Genomic DNA, 18,064 nt, shown 5'->3' with positions numbered 1-18,064 from the left:
CAGTTTGCAGGGGAAAATTTTACTCTGGTTTCTCAGTCTGTTTCCTAGTGCCAGTTTGAATTTCCTGCAGTTTTCACTGTAAAACCGAGTATGAGCTAGTACATTCCCATATATATGTATGGGGTGGAGTTGGAAACAGAAAAGAAACTTTGTGTTTGCAACAAGCTAGTTGAAGGACGGCTTTCACACACAGTTATCTCTCAAAACTGAGCATGTGGAGAGACGTTCGTTCATCTAGCAGAAACGGAAAGGGTTGCAGTAGAAACTTTTACTCTGGTATCTCAGTCTGTTTCCTAGTGCTGGTTTGAAGTTCCTGCAGTTTTCACTGTAAAATCGAAATGGAGCTAATACCTTCCCATATGTATCTATGGAGTGGAGTTGGATACTGAAAAGAAACTATGTGTTCCCAACAAGCTAGTGGAAGTTCGGCTTTCACACAAAATTATCCCTCAAAACTGAGCATTTGGAGAGACGTTCGTTCATCTAGCAGAAAGGGAATGATTTGCCGGAGAAACTTTTACTCTGGTTTCTCAGTCTGTTTCCTAGTGCAGGAATGAACTTACTGCAGTTTTCACTGTAAAACCTTGTTGGAGCTAGTACCTTCCCATATATATGTATGGATTGGAGTTGGAAACTGAAAAAAACATTGTGTTCCCAACAATCTAGTTGAAGGACGGCTTTCACACACACTTATCTCTCAAAACTGAGCATTTGGAGAGACGTTCGTTCATCTAGCACAAAGGGAACAGGTTGCAGGGGAAAATTTTACTCTGGTTTCTCAGTCTGTACCAAGTGCCGGTTGAAGTTCCTGCAGTTTTCACAGTAAAACCTAGTTGGAGCTAATACCTTCCCATATATATGTATGGAGTGGTTTTGGAAACTGAAAAGAAACTTTGTGTTCCCAATAAGCTAGTTTAAGGATGGCTTTCACACACACACATCTCTCAAAAGAGAGCATGTGGAGAGACGTTCGTTCATCTAGCAAAAAAGGAACAGGTGGCAGGAGGAACATTTACTCTGGTTTCTCAGTATTTTTCCTAGTGCCGGTTTGAAGTTCCTGCAGTTTTCACTGTAAAACCGAGTTGGAGCAAGTACCTTCCCTTATATATGTATGGACTGGAGTTGGAAACTGAAAAGAAACTTTGTGTTCCCAACAAGCTAGTTGAAGGACGGCTTTCACACACACTTATCCTTCAAAACTGAGCATGTGGAGAGACGTTCGTACATCTATCACAAAGGGAACGTGTTGTAGGAGAAACTTTTACTCTGGTTTCTCAGTCTGTTTCCTAGTGCCGGGATGAACTTAATGCAGTTTTCACTGTAAAACCGAGTTGGAGCTCGTACCTTCCAATATATATGTATGGAGTGGTGTAAGAAACTGAAAAGAAACTTTGTGTTCCCAACAAGCTAGTTGAAGGACGGCTTTCAAACACACTTATCTTTCTAAAAAGTGCATGTGGAGAGACGTTCGTTCATCTAGCACAAAGAGAACGAGTTGCAGGAGAAACTTTTACTCTGGTTTCTCAGTCTGCTTCCTAGTGCCGGTTTGAAGTTCCTGCAGTTTTCACAGTAAAACCTAGTTGGAGCTAGTACCTTCCCATATATATATATGGATTGGAGTTGGAAACTGAAAAGAAACTTTGTGTTCCCAACAAGCTAGTTTAAGGACGGCTTTCACACACAATTATCTCTCAGAACAGAGCATGTGGAGAGACGTTCGTTCATCTAGCACAAAAGGATTGAGTTGCAGGAGAAATTTTTACTCTGGTATCTCAGTCTGTTCCAAGTGCCGGTTGAAGTTCCTGCAGTTTTCACTGTAAAACCGAGTTGGAGCTAGTACCTTCCCATATATATGTATGGAGTGGAGTTGGAAATTGAAAAGAAGCTTTGTGTTCCCAACAAGCTGGTTGAAGGACGGCTTTCACACACACTTATCTCTCAAAACTGAGCATGTGGAGAGACGTTCGTTCATCTAGCACAAAGGGAACAGGTTGCAGGGAAAAATTTTACTCTGGTTTCTCAGTCTGTTTCCTAGTGCTGGTTTGAAATTCCTGCACTTTACACTGTAAAACCGAGTTGGAGCTAGTACCTTCCCATATATATGTATGGAGTGGAGTTGGAAACTGAAAAGAAACTTTGTGTTCCCAACAAGCTAGTTGAAGGACGGCTTACACACACACTTATCTCTCAAAACTGAGCATGTGGAGAGACGTTCGTTCATCTAGCACAAATGGAAAGGGTTGCAGGAGAAACTTTTACTCTGGTTTCTCAGTCTGTTTCCTAGTGCCGGTTTGAAATTCCTGCAGTTTTCACTGTAAAACCGAGTTGGAGCTAGTACCTTACCATATGTATGTATGGAGTGGAGTTGGATACTGAAAAGAAACTTTGTGTTCCCAACAAGTTAGTTGAAGGACGGCTTTCACACACAATTATCTCTCAAAACTGAGCATGTGGAGAGACGTTCGTTCATCTAGCAATAAGAGAACGGGTTGAAGGAGAAACTTTTACTCTGGTTTCTCAGTCTGTTCCAAGTGCCGTTTGAAGTTCCTGCAGTTTTCACAGTAAAACCTAGTTGGATCTAATACCTTCCCATATATATGTATGGAGTGGTGTTGGAAACTGAAAAGAAACTTTGTGTTCCCAATAAGCTAGTTTAAGGACGGCTTTCACACACACACATCTCTCAAAAGAGAGCATGTGGAGAGACGTTCGTTCATCTAGCACAAAAGGAACAGGTGGCAGGAGGAACATTTACTCTGGTTTTTCAGTATTTTTCCTAGTGCCGGTTTGAAGTTCCTGCAGTTTTCACTGTAAAACCGAGTTGGAGCAAGTACCTTCCCTTATATATGTATGGACTGGAGTTGGAAACTGAAAAGAATCTTTGTGTTCCCAACAAGATGGTTGAAGGACGGCTTTCACACACACTTATCCTTCAAAACTGAGCATGTGGAGAGACTTTCGTACATCTAGCACAAAGGGAACGGGTTGCAGGAGAAAATTTTACTCTGGTTTCTCAGTCTGTTTCCTAGTGCCGGGATGAACTTACTGCAGTTTTCACTGTAAAACCGAGTTGGAGCTCGTACCTTCCCATATATATGTATGGAGTGGTGTTGGAAACTGAAAAGAAACTTTGTGTTCCCAACAAGCTAGTTGAAGGACGGCTTTCAAACACACTTATCTCTCTAAACTGTGCATGTGGAGAGACGTTCGTTCATCTAGCACAAAGAGAACGATTTGCAGGAGAAACTTTTACTCTGGTTTCTCAGTCTGCTTCCTAGTGCTGGTTTGAAGTTCCTGCAGTTTTCACAGTAAAACCTAGTTGGAGCTAGTACCTTCCCATATATATGTATGGAGTGGAGTTGGAAACTGAAAAGAAACTTTGTGTTCCCAACAAGCTAGTTTAAGGACGGCTTTCACACACACTTATCTCTCAAAACAGAGCATGTGGAGAGACGTTCGTTCATCTAGCACAAAAGGAAAAGGTGGCAGGAGAAACATTTACTCTGGTTTCTCAGTATTTTTCCTATTGCCGGTATGAAGTTCCTGCAGTTTTCACTCTAAAACCGAGTTGGAGCAAGTACCTTCCCTTATATATGTATGGACTGGAGTTGGAAACTGAAAAGAAACTTTCTGTTCCCAACAAGCTAGTTGAAGGACGGCTTTCACACACACATATCTCTGAAAACTGAGCATGTGGAGAGACGTTTGTACATCTAGCACAAAGGGAACGGGTTGCAGTAGAAACTTTTACTCTGGTTTCTCAGTCTGTTTCCTAGTGCCGGGATGAACTTACTGCAGTTTTCACTGTAAAACCGAGTGGGAGCTCGTACCTTCCCATATATATGTATGGAGTGATGTTGGAAACTGAAAAGAAACATTTTGTTCCCAACAAGCTAGTTGAATTTCGGCTTTCACACAAAATTATCTCTCAAAACTGAGCATTTGGAGAGACGTTCGTTCATCTAGCAGAAAGGGAATGAGTTGCAAGAGAAACTTTTACTCTGGTTTCTCAGTCTGTTCCAAGTGCCGGTTGAAGTTCCTGCAGTTTTCACTGTAAAACCTAGTTGGAGCTAGTACCTTCCCATATATATGTATGGAGTGGAGTTGGAAAATGAAAAGAAACTTTGAGTTCCCAAAAAGCTAGTTGAAGGACGGCTTTCACACACACTTATCTCTCAACACTGAGCATGTGGAGAGACGTTTTTTCATCTAGCACAAAGGGAACATGTTGCAGGGGAAACTTTTACTCTGGATTCTCAGTCTTTTTCCTTGTGCCGGTTTGAAGTTCCAGCAGTTTTCACTGTAAAACCGAGTTGGAGCTAGTACCTTCCCATATATATGTATGGAGTGAAGTTGGAAACTGAAAAGAAACTTTGTGTTCCCAACAAGCTAGTTGAAGGACGGTTTTCACACAAACTTATCTCTCAAAACTGAGCATGTGGAGAGACGTTCGTTCATCTAGCACAAAGGGAACAGTTTGCAGGGGAAAATTTTACTCTGGTTTCTCAGTCTGTTTCCTAGTGCCAGTTTGAATTTCCTGCAGTTTTCACTGTAAAACCGAGTATGAGCTAGTACATTCCCATATATATGTATGGGGTGGAGTTGGAAACAGAAAAGAAACTTTGTGTTTGCAACAAGCTAGTTGAAGGACGGCTTTCACACACAGTTATCTCTCAAAACTGAGCATGTGGAGAGACGTTCGTTCATCTAGCAGAAACGGAAAGGGTTGCAGTAGAAACTTTTACTCTGGTATCTCAGTCTGTTTCCTAGTGCTGGTTTGAAGTTCCTGCAGTTTTCACTGTAAAATCGAAATGGAGCTAATACCTTCCCATATGTATCTATGGAGTGGAGTTGGATACTGTAAAGAAACTATGTGTTCCCAACAAGCTAGTTGAAGTTCGGCTTTCACACAAAATTATCCCTCAAAACTGAGCATTTGGAGAGACGTTCGTTCATCTAGCAGAAAGGGAATGATTTGCCGGAGAAACTTTTACTCTGGTTTCTCAGTCTGTTTCCTAGTGCAGGAATGAACTTACTGCAGTTTTCACTGTAAAACCTTGTTGGAGCTAGTACCTTCCCATATATATGTATGGATTGGAGTTGGAAACTGAAAAAAACATTGTGTTCCCAACAATCTAGTTGAAGGACGGCTTTCACACACACTTATCTCTCAAAACTGAGCATGTGGAGAGACGTTCGTTCATCTAGCACAAAGGGAACAGGTTGCAGGGGAAAATTTTACTCTGGTTTCTCAGTCTGTTTCCTAGTGCTGGTTTGAAATTCCTGCACTTTACACTGTAAAACCGAGTTGGAGCTAGTACCTTCCCATATATATGTATGGAGTGGAGTTGGAAACTGAAAAGAAACTTTGTGTTCCCAACAAGCTAGTTGAAGGACGGCTTACACACACACTTATCTCTCAAAACTGAGCATGTGGAGAGACGTTCGTTCATCTAGCACAAATGGAAAGGGTTGCAGGAGAAACTTTTACTCTGGTTTCTCTGTCTGTTTCCTAGTGCCGGTTTGAAATTCCTGCAGTTTTCACTGTAAAACCGAGTTGGAGCTATTACCTTACCATATGTATGTATGGAGTTGAGTTGGATACTGAAAAGAAACTTTGTGTTCCCAACAAGTTAGTTGAAGGGCGGCTTTCACACACAATTATCTCTCAAAACTGAGCATGTGGAGAGACGTTCGTTCATCTAGCAATAAGAGAACGGGTTGAAGGTGAAACTTTTACTCTGGTTTCTCAGTCTGTTCCAAGTGCCGTTTGAAGTTCCTGCAGTTTTCACAGTAAAAACTAGTTGGATCTAATACCTTCCCATATATATGTATGGAGTGGTGTTGGAAACTGAAAAGAAACTTTGTGTTCCCAATAAGCTAGTTTAAGGACGGCTTTCACACACACACATCTCTCAAAAGAGAGCATGTGGAGAGACGTTCGTTCATCTAGCACAAAAGGAACAGGTGGCAGGAGGAACATTTACTCTGGTTTCTCAGTATTTTTCCTAGTGCCGGTTTGAAGTTCCTGCAGTTTTCACAGTAAAACCGAGTTGGAGCAAGTACCTTCCCTTATATATGTATGGACTGGAGTTGGAAACTGAAAAGAAACTTTGTGTTCCCAACAAGCTGGTTGAAGGACGGCTTTCACACACACTTATCCTTCAAAACTGAGCATGTGGAGAGACGTTCGTACATCTAGCACAAAGGGAACGGGTTGCAGGAGAAAATTTTACTCTGGTTTCTCAGTCTGTTTCCTAGTGCCGGGATGAACTTACTGCAGTTTTCACTGTAAAACCGAGTTGGAGCTCGTACCTTCCCATATATATGTATGGAGTGGTGTTGGAAACTGAAAAGAAACTTTGTGTTCCCAACAAGCTAGTTGAAGGACGGCTTTCAAACACACTTATCTCTCTAAACTGTGCATGTGGAGAGACGTTCGTTCATCTAGCACAAAGAGAACGAGTTGCAGGAGAAACTTTTACTCTGGTTTCTCAGTCTGTTTCCTAGTGCCGGGATGAACTTACTGCAGTTTTCACTGTAAAACCTAGTTGGAGCTAGTACCTTCCCATATATATGTATGGAGTGGAGTTGGAAAATGAAAAGAAACATTTTGTTCCCAACAATCTAGTTGAAGGACGGATTTCACACACACTTATCTCTCATATCTGAGCATGTGGAGAGACGTTCGTTCATCTAGCACAAAGGGAACAGGTTGCAGGGGAAAATATTACTCTGGTTTCTCAGTCTGTTTCCTAGTGCCGGTTTGAAGTTCCTGCAGTTTTCACTGTAAACCCGAGTTGGAGCTTGTACCTTCCCATATATATGTATGGAGTGGAGTTGGAAACTGAAAAGAAACTTGTGTTCCCAACAAGCTAGTTGAAGGCGGCTTACACACACAATTATCTCTCAAACCTGAGCATGTGGAGAGACGTTCGTTGATCTAGCACAAAGGGAACGGGTTGTAGTAGAAACTTTTACTCTGGTTTCTCAGCCTTTTTCCTAGTGTCGGTTTGAAGTTCCTGCAGTTTTCACTGTAAAACCGAGTTGGATCTAGTAACTTCCCATATATATGTATGGAGTGGAGTTGGAAATTGAAAAGAAGCTTTGTGTTCCCAACAAGCTATTTGAAGGACGGCTTACACACACACTTATCTCTCAAAACTGAGCATGTGGAGAGACGTTCGTTCATCTAGCACAAAGGGAAAGGGTTGCAGGAGAAACTTTTACTCTGGTTTCTCAGTCTGTTTCCTAGTGCCGGTTTGAAATTCCTGCAGTTTTCACTGTAAAACCGAGTTGGAGCTAGTACCTTACCATATGTATGTATGGAGTTGAGTTGGATACTGAAAAGAAACTTTGTGTTCCCAACAAGTTAGTTGAAGGGCGGCTTTCACACACAATTATCTCTCAAAATTGAGCATGTGGAGAGACGTTCGTTCATCTAGCAATAAGAGAACGGGTTGAAGGTGAAACTTTTACTCTGGTTTCTCAGTCTGTTCCAAGTGCCGTTTGAAGTTCCTGCAGTTTTCACAGTAAAAACTAGTTGGATCTAATACCTTCCCATATATATGTATGGAGTGGTGTTGGAAACTGAAAAGAAACTTTGTGTTCCCAATAAGCTAGTTTAAGGACGGCTTTCACACACACACATCTCTCAAAAGAGAGCATGTGGAGAGACGTTCGTTCATCTAGCACAAAAGGAACAGGTGGCAGGAGGAACATTTACTCTGGTTTCTCAGTATTTTTCCTAGTGCCGGTTTGAAGTTCCTGCAGTTTTCACAGTAAAACCGAGTTGGAGCAAGTACCTTCCCTTATATATGTATGGACTGGAGTTGGAAACTGAAAAGAAACTTTGTGTTCCCAACAAGCTGGTTGAAGGACGGCTTTCACACACACTTATCCTTCAAAACTGAGCATGTGGAGAGACGTTCGTACATCTAGCACAAAGGGAACGGGTTGCAGGAGAAAATTTTACTCTGGTTTCTCAGTCTGTTTCCTAGTGCCGGGATGAACTTACTGCAGTTTTCACTGTAAAACCGAGTTGGAGCTCGTACCTTCCCATATATATGTATGGAGTGGTGTTGGAAACTGAAAAGAAACTTTGTGTTCCCAACAAGCTAGTTGAAGGACGGCTTTCAAACACACTTATCTCTCTAAACTGTGCATGTGGAGAGACGTTCGTTCATCTAGCACAAAGAGCACGAGTTGCAGGAGAAACTTTTACTCTGGTTTCTCAGTCTGTTTCCTAGTGCCGGGATGAACTTACTGCAGTTTTCACTGTAAAACCTAGTTGGAGCTAGTACCTTCCCATATATATGTATGGAGTGGAGTTGGAAAATGAAAAGAAACATTTTGTTCCCAACAATCTAGTTGAAGGACGGATTTCACACACACTTATCTCTCATATCTGAGCATGTGGAGAGACGTTCGTTCATCTAGCACAAAGGGAACAGGTTGCAGGGGAAAATATTACTCTGGTTTCTCAGTCTGTTTCCTAGTGCCGGTTTGAAGTTCCTGCAGTTTTCACTGTAAACCCGAGTTGGAGCTTGTACCTTCCCATATATATGTATGGAGTGGAGTTGGAAACTGAAAAGAAACTTGTGTTCCCAACAAGCTAGTTGAAGGCGGCTTACACACACAATTATCTCTCAAACCTGAGCATGTGGAGAGACGTTCGTTGATCTAGCACAAAGGGAACGGGTTGTAGTAGAAACTTTTACTCTGGTTTCTCAGCCTTTTTCCTAGTGTCGGTTTGAAGTTCCTGCAGTTTTCACTGTAAAACCGAGTTGGATCTAGTAACTTCCCATATATATGTATGGAGTGGAGTTGGAAATTGAAAAGAAGCTTTGTGTTCCCAACAAGCTATTTGAAGGACGGCTTACACACACACTTATCTCTCAAAACTGAGCATGTGGAGAGACGTTCGTTCATCTAGCACAAAGGGAAAGGGTTGCAGGAGAAACTTTTACTCTGGTTTCTCAGTCTGTTTCCTAGTGCCGGTTTGAAATTCCTGCAGTTTTCACTGTAAAACCGATTTGGAGCTAATACCATCCCATATGTATGTATGGAGTGGAGTTGGATACTGAAAAGAAACTTTGTGTTCCCAACAAGCTAGTTGAAGGACGGCTTTCACACACAATTATCTCTCAAAACTGAGTATGTGGAGAGACGTTCGTTCATCTAGCACTAAGAGAACGGGTTGCAGGAGTAACTTTTACTCTGGTTTCTCAGTCTGTTTCCTAGTGCCGGTTGAAGTTCCTGCAGTTTGCACAGTAAAACCTACTTGGAGCTATTACCTTCCCATATATATGTATGGAGTGGTGTTGGAAACTGAAAAGAAATTTTGTGTTCCCAACAATCTAGTTTAAGGACGGCTTTCACACACACACATCTCTCAAAAGAGAGCATGTGGAGAGACGTTCGTTCATCTAGCAAAAAAGGAACAGGTGGCAGGAGGAACATTTACTCTGGTTTCTCAGTATTTTTCCTAGTGCCGGTTTGAAGTTCCTGCAGTTTTCACTGTAAAACCGAGTTGGAGCAAGTACCTTCCCTTATATATGTATAGACTGGTGTTGGAAACAGAAAAGAAACTTTGTGTTCCCAACAAGCTAGTTGAAGGACGGCTTTCACACACACTTATCTCTCAAAACTGAGCATGTGGAGAGACGTTCGTATATCTAGCACAAAGGGAACGGGTTGCAGGAGAAACTTTTACTCTGGTTTCTCAGTCTGTTTCCTTGTGCCGGGATGAACTTACTGCAGTTTTCACTGTAAAATCGAGTTGGAGCTCGTACCTTCCCATATATATGTATGGAGTGGTGTTGGAAACTGAAAAGAAACTTTGTGTTCCCAACAAGCTAGTTGAAGGACGGCTTTCAAACACACTTATCTCTCTAAACAGTGTATGTGGAGAGACGTTCGTTCATCTAGCACAAAGAAAAAGAGTTGCAGGAGAAACTTTTACTCTGGTTTCTCAGTCTGCTTCCTAGTTCCGGTTTGAAGTTCCTGCAGTTTTCACAGTAAAACCGAGTTGGAGCTAGTACCTTCCCATATATATGTATGGAGTGGAGTTGGAAACTGAAAAGAAACTTTGTGTTCCCAACAAGCTAGTTTAAGGACGGCTTTCACACACACTTATCTCTCAAAACAGAGCATGTGGAGAGACGTTCGTTCACCTAGCACAAAAGGAAAAGTTGGCAGGAGAAACATTTACTCTGGTTTCTCAGTATATTTCCTATTGCCGGTATGAAGTTCCTGCAGTTTTCACTGTAAAACCGAGTTGGAGCAAGTACCTTCCCTTATAAATGTATGGACTGGAGTTGGAATCTGGAAAGAAACTTTGTGTTCCCAACAAGCTAGTTGAAGGACGGCTTTCACACACACTTATCTCTCAAAACTGAGCATGTGGAGAGACGTTTGTACATCTAGCACAAAGGGAACGGGTTGCAGGAGAAACTTTTACTCTGGTTTCTCAGTCTGTTTCCTAGTGCCGGGCTGAACTTACTGCAGTTTTCACTGTAAAACCGAGTTGGAGCTCGTACCTTCCCATATATATGTATGGAGTGGTGTTGGAAACTGAAAAGAAACTTTGTGTTCCCAACAAGCTAGTTGAAGGACGGCTTTCAAACACACTTATCTCTCTAAACAGTGTATGTGGAGAGACGTTCGTTCATCTAGCACAAAGAGAACGAGTTGCAGGAGAAACTTTTACTCTGGTTTCTCAGTCTGCTTCCTAGTGCCGGTTTGAAGTTCCTGCAGTTTTCACAGTAAAACCTAGTTGGAGTTAGTACCTTCCCATATATATGTATGGAGTGGAGTTGGAAACTGAAAAGAAACTTTGTGTTCCCAACAAGCTATTTAAAGGACGGCTTTCACACACACTTATCTCTCAAAACAGAGCATGTGGAGAGACGTTCGTTCATCTAGCACAAAAGGAACAGGTGGCAGGAGGAACATTTACTCTGGTTTCTCAGTATTTTTCCTAGTGCCGGTTTGAATTTCCTGCAGTTTTCACTGTAAAACCGAGTTGGAGGAAGTACCTTCCCTTATATATGTATGGACTGGAGTTGGAAACAGAAAGGAAACTTTGTGTTCCCAACAAGCTAGTTGAAGGACGGCTTTCACACACACTTATCTCTCTAAACAGTGTATGTGGAGAGACGTTCGTTCATCTAGCACAAAGAAAAAGAGTTGCAGGAGAAACTTTTACTCTGGTTTCTCAGGCTGTTCCAAGTGCCGGTTTGAAGTTCCTGCAGTTTTCACAGTAAAACCTAGTTGGAGCTAGTACCTTCCCATATATATGTATGGATTGGAGTTGGAAACTGAAAAGAAACTTTGTGTTCCCAACAAGCTAGTTGAAGGACGGCGTTCACACACACTTATCTCTCAAAACTGAGCATGTGGAGAGACGTACTTTCATTTAGCACAAAGGGAATGAGTTGCAGGAGAAACTTTTACTCTGTTTTCTCAGTATTTTTCCTAGTGCCGGTTTGAAGTTCCTGCAGTTTTCACTGTAAAACCGAGTTGGAGCTAGTACATTCCAATATGTATGTATGGAGTGGAGTTGGAAACTGAAAAGAATCAATGTGTTCCAAACAAGCTAGTTGAAGGACGGCTTTCACACAAAATTATCTCTCAAAACTGAGCATGTGGAGAGACGTTCGTTCATCTAGTACAAGGGAATGAATTGCAGGAGAAACTTTTACTCTGGTTTCTCAGTCTGTTTCCTAGTGGCGGTTTGAAGTTCCTGAAGTTTTCAGTGTAAAACCGATTTGGAGCTAGTACCTTCCCATATATATGTATGGAGTGGAGTTGGAAACTGAAAAGAAACTTTGTGTTCCCAACAAGCTAGTTGAAGGACGGCTTACACACACACTTATCTCTCAAAACTGAGAATGTGGAGAGACGTTCGTTCATCTAGCACAAAGGGAAAGGGTTGCAGGAGAAACTTTTACTCTGGTTTCTCAGTCTGTTTCCTAGTGCCGGTTTGAAATTCCTGCAGATTTCACTGTAAAACCGATTTGGAACTAGTATCTTCCCATATGTATGTATGGAGTGGAGTTGGATACTGAAAAAAAACTTTGTGTTCCCAACAAGCTAGTTGAAGGATGGCTTTCACACACAATTATCTCTCAAAACTGAGCATGTGGAGAGACGTTCGTTCATCTAGCCCTAAGGGAACGGGTTGCAGGAGAAACTTTTACTCTGGTTTCTCAGTCTGTTCCAAGTGCAGGTTGATGTTCCTGCAGTTTTCACAGTAAAACCTATTTGGAGCTAATTCCTTCCCATATATATGTATGGAGTGGTGTTGGAAACTGAAAAGAAACTTTGTGTTCCCAACAAGCTAGTTTAAGGACGGCTTTCACACACACACATCTCTCAAAAGATAGCATGTGGAGAGACGTTCGTTCATCTAGCACAAAAGGAACAGGTGGCAGGAAAAACATTTACTCTGGTTTCTCAGTATTTTTCCTAGTGCCGGTTTGAAGTTCCTGCAGTTTTCACTGTAAAACCGAGTTGGAGCAAGTACCTTCCCTTATATATGTATGGACTGGAGTTGGAAACTGAAAAGAAACTTTGTGTTCCCAACAAGCTAGTTTAAGGACGGCTTTCACACACACTTATCTCTCAAAACAGAGCATGTGGAGAGACGTTCGTTCAACTAGCACAAAAGGAAAAGGTGGAAGGAGAAACATTTACTCTGGTTTCTCAGTATTTTTCCTATTGCCGGTATGAAGTTCCTGCAGTTTTCACTGTAAAACCGAGTTGGAGCAAGTACCTTCCCTTATAAATGTATGGACTGGAGTTGGAATCTGGAAAGAACTTTGTGTTCCCAACAAGCTAGTTGAAGGACGGCTTTCACACAAACTTATCTCTCAAAACTGAGCATGTGGAGAGACGTTTGTACATCTAGCACAAAGGGAACGGGTTGCAGGAGAAACTTTTACTCTGGTTTCTCAGTCTGTTTCCTAGTGCCGGGCTGAACTTACTGCAGTTTTCACTGTAAAACCGAGTTGGAGCTCGTACCTTCCCATATATATGTATGGAGTGGTGTTGGAAATTGAAAAGAAACTTTGTGTTCCCAACAAGCTAGTTGAAGGACGGCTTTCAAACACACTTATCTCTCCAAACAGTGTATGTGGAGAGACGTTCGTTCATCTAGCACAAAGAGAACGAGTTGCAGGAGAAACTTTTACTCTGGTTTCTCAGTCTGCTTCCTAGTGCCGGTTTGAAGTTCCTGCAGTTTTCACAGTAAAACCTAGTTGGAGTTAGTACCTTCCCATATATATGTATGGAGTGGAGTTGGAAACTGAAAAGAAACTTTGTGTTCCCAACAAGCTATTTAAAGGACGGCTTTCACACACACTTATCTCTCAAAACAGAGCATGTGGAGAGACGTTCGTTCATCTAGCACAAAAGGAAAAGGTGGCAGGAGAAACATTTACTCTGGTTTCTCAGTATTTTTCTTATTGCCGGTATGAAGTTTCTGCAGTTTTCACTGTAAAACCGAGTTGGAGCAAGTACCTTCCCTTATATATGTATGGACTGGAGTTGGAATCTGGAAAGAAACTTTGTGTTCCCAACAAGCTAGTTGAAGGACGGCTTTCACACACACTTATGTCTCAAAACTGAGCATGTGGAGAGACGTTCGTTCATCTAGCACAAAAGGAACAGGTGGCAGGAGGAACATTTACTCTGGTTTCTCAGTATTTTTCCTAGTGCCGGTTTGAATTTCCTGCAGTTTTCATTGTAAAACCGAGTTGGAGGAAGTACCTTCCCTTATATATGTATGGACTGGAGTTGGAAACAGAAAGGAAACTTTGTGTTCCCAACAAGCTAGTTGAAGGACGGCTTTCACACACACTTATCTCTCTAAACAGTGTATGTGGAGAGACGTTCGTTCATCTAGCACAAAGAAAAAGAGTTGCAGGAGAAACTTTTACTCTGGTTTCTCAGGCTGTTCCAAGTGCCGGTTTGAAGTTCCTGCAGTTTTCACAGTAAAACCTAGTTGGAGCTAGTACCTTCCCATATATATGTATGGAGTGGAGTTGGAAACTGAAAAGAAACTTTGTATTCCCAACAAGCTAGTTGAAGGACGGCGTTCACACACACTTATCTCTCAAAACTGAGCATGTGGAGAGACGTTCTTTCATTTAGCACAAAGGGAATGAGTTGCAGGAGAAACTTTTACTCTGTTTTCTCAGTATTTTTCCTAGTGCCGGTTTGAAGTTCTTGCAGTTTTCACTGTAAAACCGAGTTGGAGCTAGTACATTCCAATATGTATGTATGGAGTGGAGTTGGAAACTGAAAAGAATCAATGTGTTCCAAACAAGCTAGTTGAAGGACGGCTTTCACACAAAATTATCTCTCAAAACTGAGCATGTGGAGAGACGTTCGTTCATCTAGTACAAGGGAATGAGTTGCAGGAGAAACTTTTACTCTGGTTTCTCAGTCTGTTTCCTAGTGGCGGTTTGAAGTTCCTGAAGTTTTCAGTGTAAAACCGATTTGGAGCTAGTACCTTCCCATATATATGTATGGAGTGGAGTTGGAAACTGAAAAGAAACTTTGTGTTCCCAACAAGCTAGTTGAAGGACGGCTTACACACACACTTATCTCTCAAAACTGAGAATGTGGAGAGACGTTCGTTCATCTAGCACAAAGGGAAAGGGTTGCAGGAGAAACTTTTACTCTGGTTTCTCAGTCTGTTTCCTAGTGCCGGTTTGAAATTCCTGCAGATTTCACTGTAAAACCGATTTGGAACTAGTATCTTCCCATATGTATGTATGGAGTGGAGTTGGATACTGAAAAAAAACTTTGTGTTCCCAACAAGCTAGTTGAAGGATGGCTTTCACACACAATTATCTCTCAAAACTGAGCATGTGGAGAGACGTTCGTTCATCTAGCCCTAAGGGAACGGGTTGCAGGAGAAACTTTTACTCTGGTTTCTCAGTCTGTTCCAAGTGCAGGTTGATGTTCCTGCAGTTTTCACAGTAAAACCTATTTGGAGCTAATTCCTTCCCATATATATGTATGGAGTGGTGTTGGAAACTGAAAAGAAACTTTGTGTTCCCAACAAGCTAGTTTAAGGACGGCTTTCACACACACACATCTCTCAAAAGATAGCATGTGGAGAGACGTTCGTTCATCTAGCACAAAAGGAACAGGTGGCAGGAAAAACATTTACTCTGGTTTCTCAGTATTTTTCCTAGTGCCGGTTTGAAGTTCCTGCAGTTTTCACTGTAAAACCGAGTTGGAGCAAGTACCTTCCCTTATATATGTATGGACTGGAGTTGGAAACTGAAAAGAAACTTTGTGTTCCCAACAAGCTAGTTGAAGGACGGCTTTCACACACACTTATCTCTCAAAACTGAGCATGTGGAGAGACGTTCGTACATCTAGCACAAAGGGAACGGGTTGCAGGAAAAACTTTTACTTTGGTTTCTCAGGCTGTTTCCTAGTGCCAGTTTGAAGTTCCTGCAGTTTTCACTGTAAAACCGAGTTGGAGTTTGTACCTTCCCATATATATGTAGGGAGTGGAGTTGGAAACTGAAAAGAAACTTTGTGTTCCCAACAAGCTATTTGAAGTACGCCTTACACACAGACTTATCTCTCAGAACTGAGGATGTGGAGAGACTTTCGTTCATGTAGCACAAAGGGAACGGGTTGCAGTAGAAACTTTTACTCTGGTTTCTCAGTCTTTTTCCTAGTGTCGGTTTGATTTTCCTGCAGTTTTCACTGTAAAATCGATTTGGAGCTGGTACATACCTATATATATGTATGGGATGGATTTGGAAACTGAAAAGAAACTTTGTGTTCCCAACAAGCTAGTTTAAGGACGGCTTTCACACACACACATCTCCCAAAAGAGAGCATGTGGAGAGACGTTCGTTCATCTAGCACAAAAGGAACAGGTGGCAGGAGAAACATTTACTCTGGTTTCTCAGTCTGTTCCAAGTGCCGGTTGATGTTCCTGCAGTTTTCACAGTAAAACCTATTTGGAGCTAATACCTTCCCATATGTATGTATGGAGTGGAGTTGGATACTGAAAAAAAACTTTGTGTTCCCAACAAGCTAGTTGAAGGATGGCTTTCACACACAATTATCTCTCAAACTAAGCATGTGGAGAGACGTTCGTTCATCTAGCCCTAAGGGAACGGGTTGCTGGAGAAACTTTTACTCTGGTTTCTCAGTCTGTTCCAAGTGCCGGTTGATGTTCCTGCAGTTTTCACAGTTAAACCTAGTTGGAGCTAATACCTTCCCATATATATGTATGGAGTGGTGTTGGAAACTGAAAAGAAACTTTGTGTTCCCAACAAGCTAGTTTAAGGACGGCTTTCAAACACACACATATCTCAAAAGAGAGCATGTGGAGAGACGTTCGTTCATCTAGCACAAAAGGAACAGGTGGCAGGAGAAACATTTACTCTGGTTTCTCAGTATTTTTCCTAGTGCCGGTTTGAAGTTCCTGCAGTTTTCACTGTAAAACCGATTTGGTGCTGGTACATTCCTATATATATGTATGGGATGGATTTGGAAACTGAAAAGAAACTTTGTGTTCCCAACAAGCTAGTTGAAGGACGGCTTTCACACACACTTATCTCTCAAAACTGAGCATATGGAGAGACGTTCGTTCATTTAGCACAAAGGGAAAGGGTTGCAGGAGAAACTTTTACTCTGGTTTCTCAGTCTGTTTCCTAGTGCCGGTTTGAAGTTCCTGCAGTTTTCACTGTAAAACCGAGTTGGAGCTAGTACCTTCCAATATGTATGTATGGAGTGGAGTTGGAAACTGAAAAGAATCAATGTGTTCCAAACAAGCCAGTTGAAGGACGGCTTTCACACAAAATTATCTCTCAAAACTGAGCATTTGGAGAGACGTTCGTTCATCTAGTACAAGGGAATGAGTTGCAGGAGAAACTTTTACTCTGCTTTCTCAGTCTGTTTCCTAGTGGCTGTTTGAAGTTCCTGAAGTTTTCACTGTAAAACCGATTTGGAGCTAGTACCTTCCCATATATATGTATGGAGTGGAGTTGGAAACTTAAAAGAAACATTGTGTTCACAACAAGGTAGTTTAAGGACGGCTTTCACACACACTTATCTCTCAAAACTGAGCATGTTGAGAGACGTTCGTTCATCTAGCTCAAAGGGAACAGGTTGCAGGGGAAAATTTTACTCTGGATTCTCAGTCTTTTCCTAGTGCCGGTTTGAAGTTCCTGCAGTTTTCACTGTAAAACCGAGTTGGAGCTAGTACCTTCCCATATATATGTATGGGGTGGATTTGGAAACTGAAAAGAAATTTTTTGATTCCAACAAGCTATTTGAAGGATGGCTTTCACACACACTTATCTCTCAAAACTGAGCATGTGGAGAGACGTTCGTTCATCTAGCACAAAGGGAAAATTTGAAGGAGAAAGTTTTACTCCGGATAGTCAGTCTGTTTCCTAGAGTCGGTTTGAACTTCCTGCAGTTTTCACTGTAAAACCGGCGTGGAGCTAGTACCTTCCCATATATATGTATGGAGTGGAGTTGGAAACTGAAAAGAAACTTTGTGTTCCCAACAAGCTAGTTGAAGGACGGCTTTCACACACACTTATCTCTCAAAACTGAGCATGTGGAGAGACGTTCGTTCATCTAGCTCAAAGGGAACAGGTTGCAGGGGAAAATTTTACTCTGGATTCTCAGTCTTTTCCTAGTGGCTGTTTAAAGTTCCTGAAATTTTCACTGTAAAACCGATTTGGAGCTAGTACCTTCCCATATATATGTATGGAGTGGAGTTGGAAACTGAAAAGAAACATTGTGTTCACAACAAGCTAGTTGAAGGACGGCTTTCACACACACTTATCTCTCAAAACTGAGCATGTGGAGAGACGTTCGTTCATCTAGCACAAATGGAACGGCTTGCAGTAGAAACTTTTACTCTGGTTTCTCAGGCTGTTTCCTAGTGTCGGTTTGAACTTCCTGCAGTATTCACTGTAAAACCGACTTGGAGCTAGTACATTCCCATATATATTTATGGGGTGGAGTTGGAAACAGAAAAGAATCTTTGTGTTTGCAACAAGCTAATTGA

This window comes from Camelus dromedarius, chromosome 35, assembly GCF_036321535.1.
Source record: "Camelus dromedarius isolate mCamDro1 chromosome 35, mCamDro1.pat, whole genome shotgun sequence".
Lineage (NCBI taxonomy): Eukaryota > Metazoa > Chordata > Mammalia > Artiodactyla > Camelidae > Camelus > Camelus dromedarius.
The sequence above is the reverse complement of the archived record's forward strand: the minus strand, read 5'-3'. Positions refer to the sequence as shown.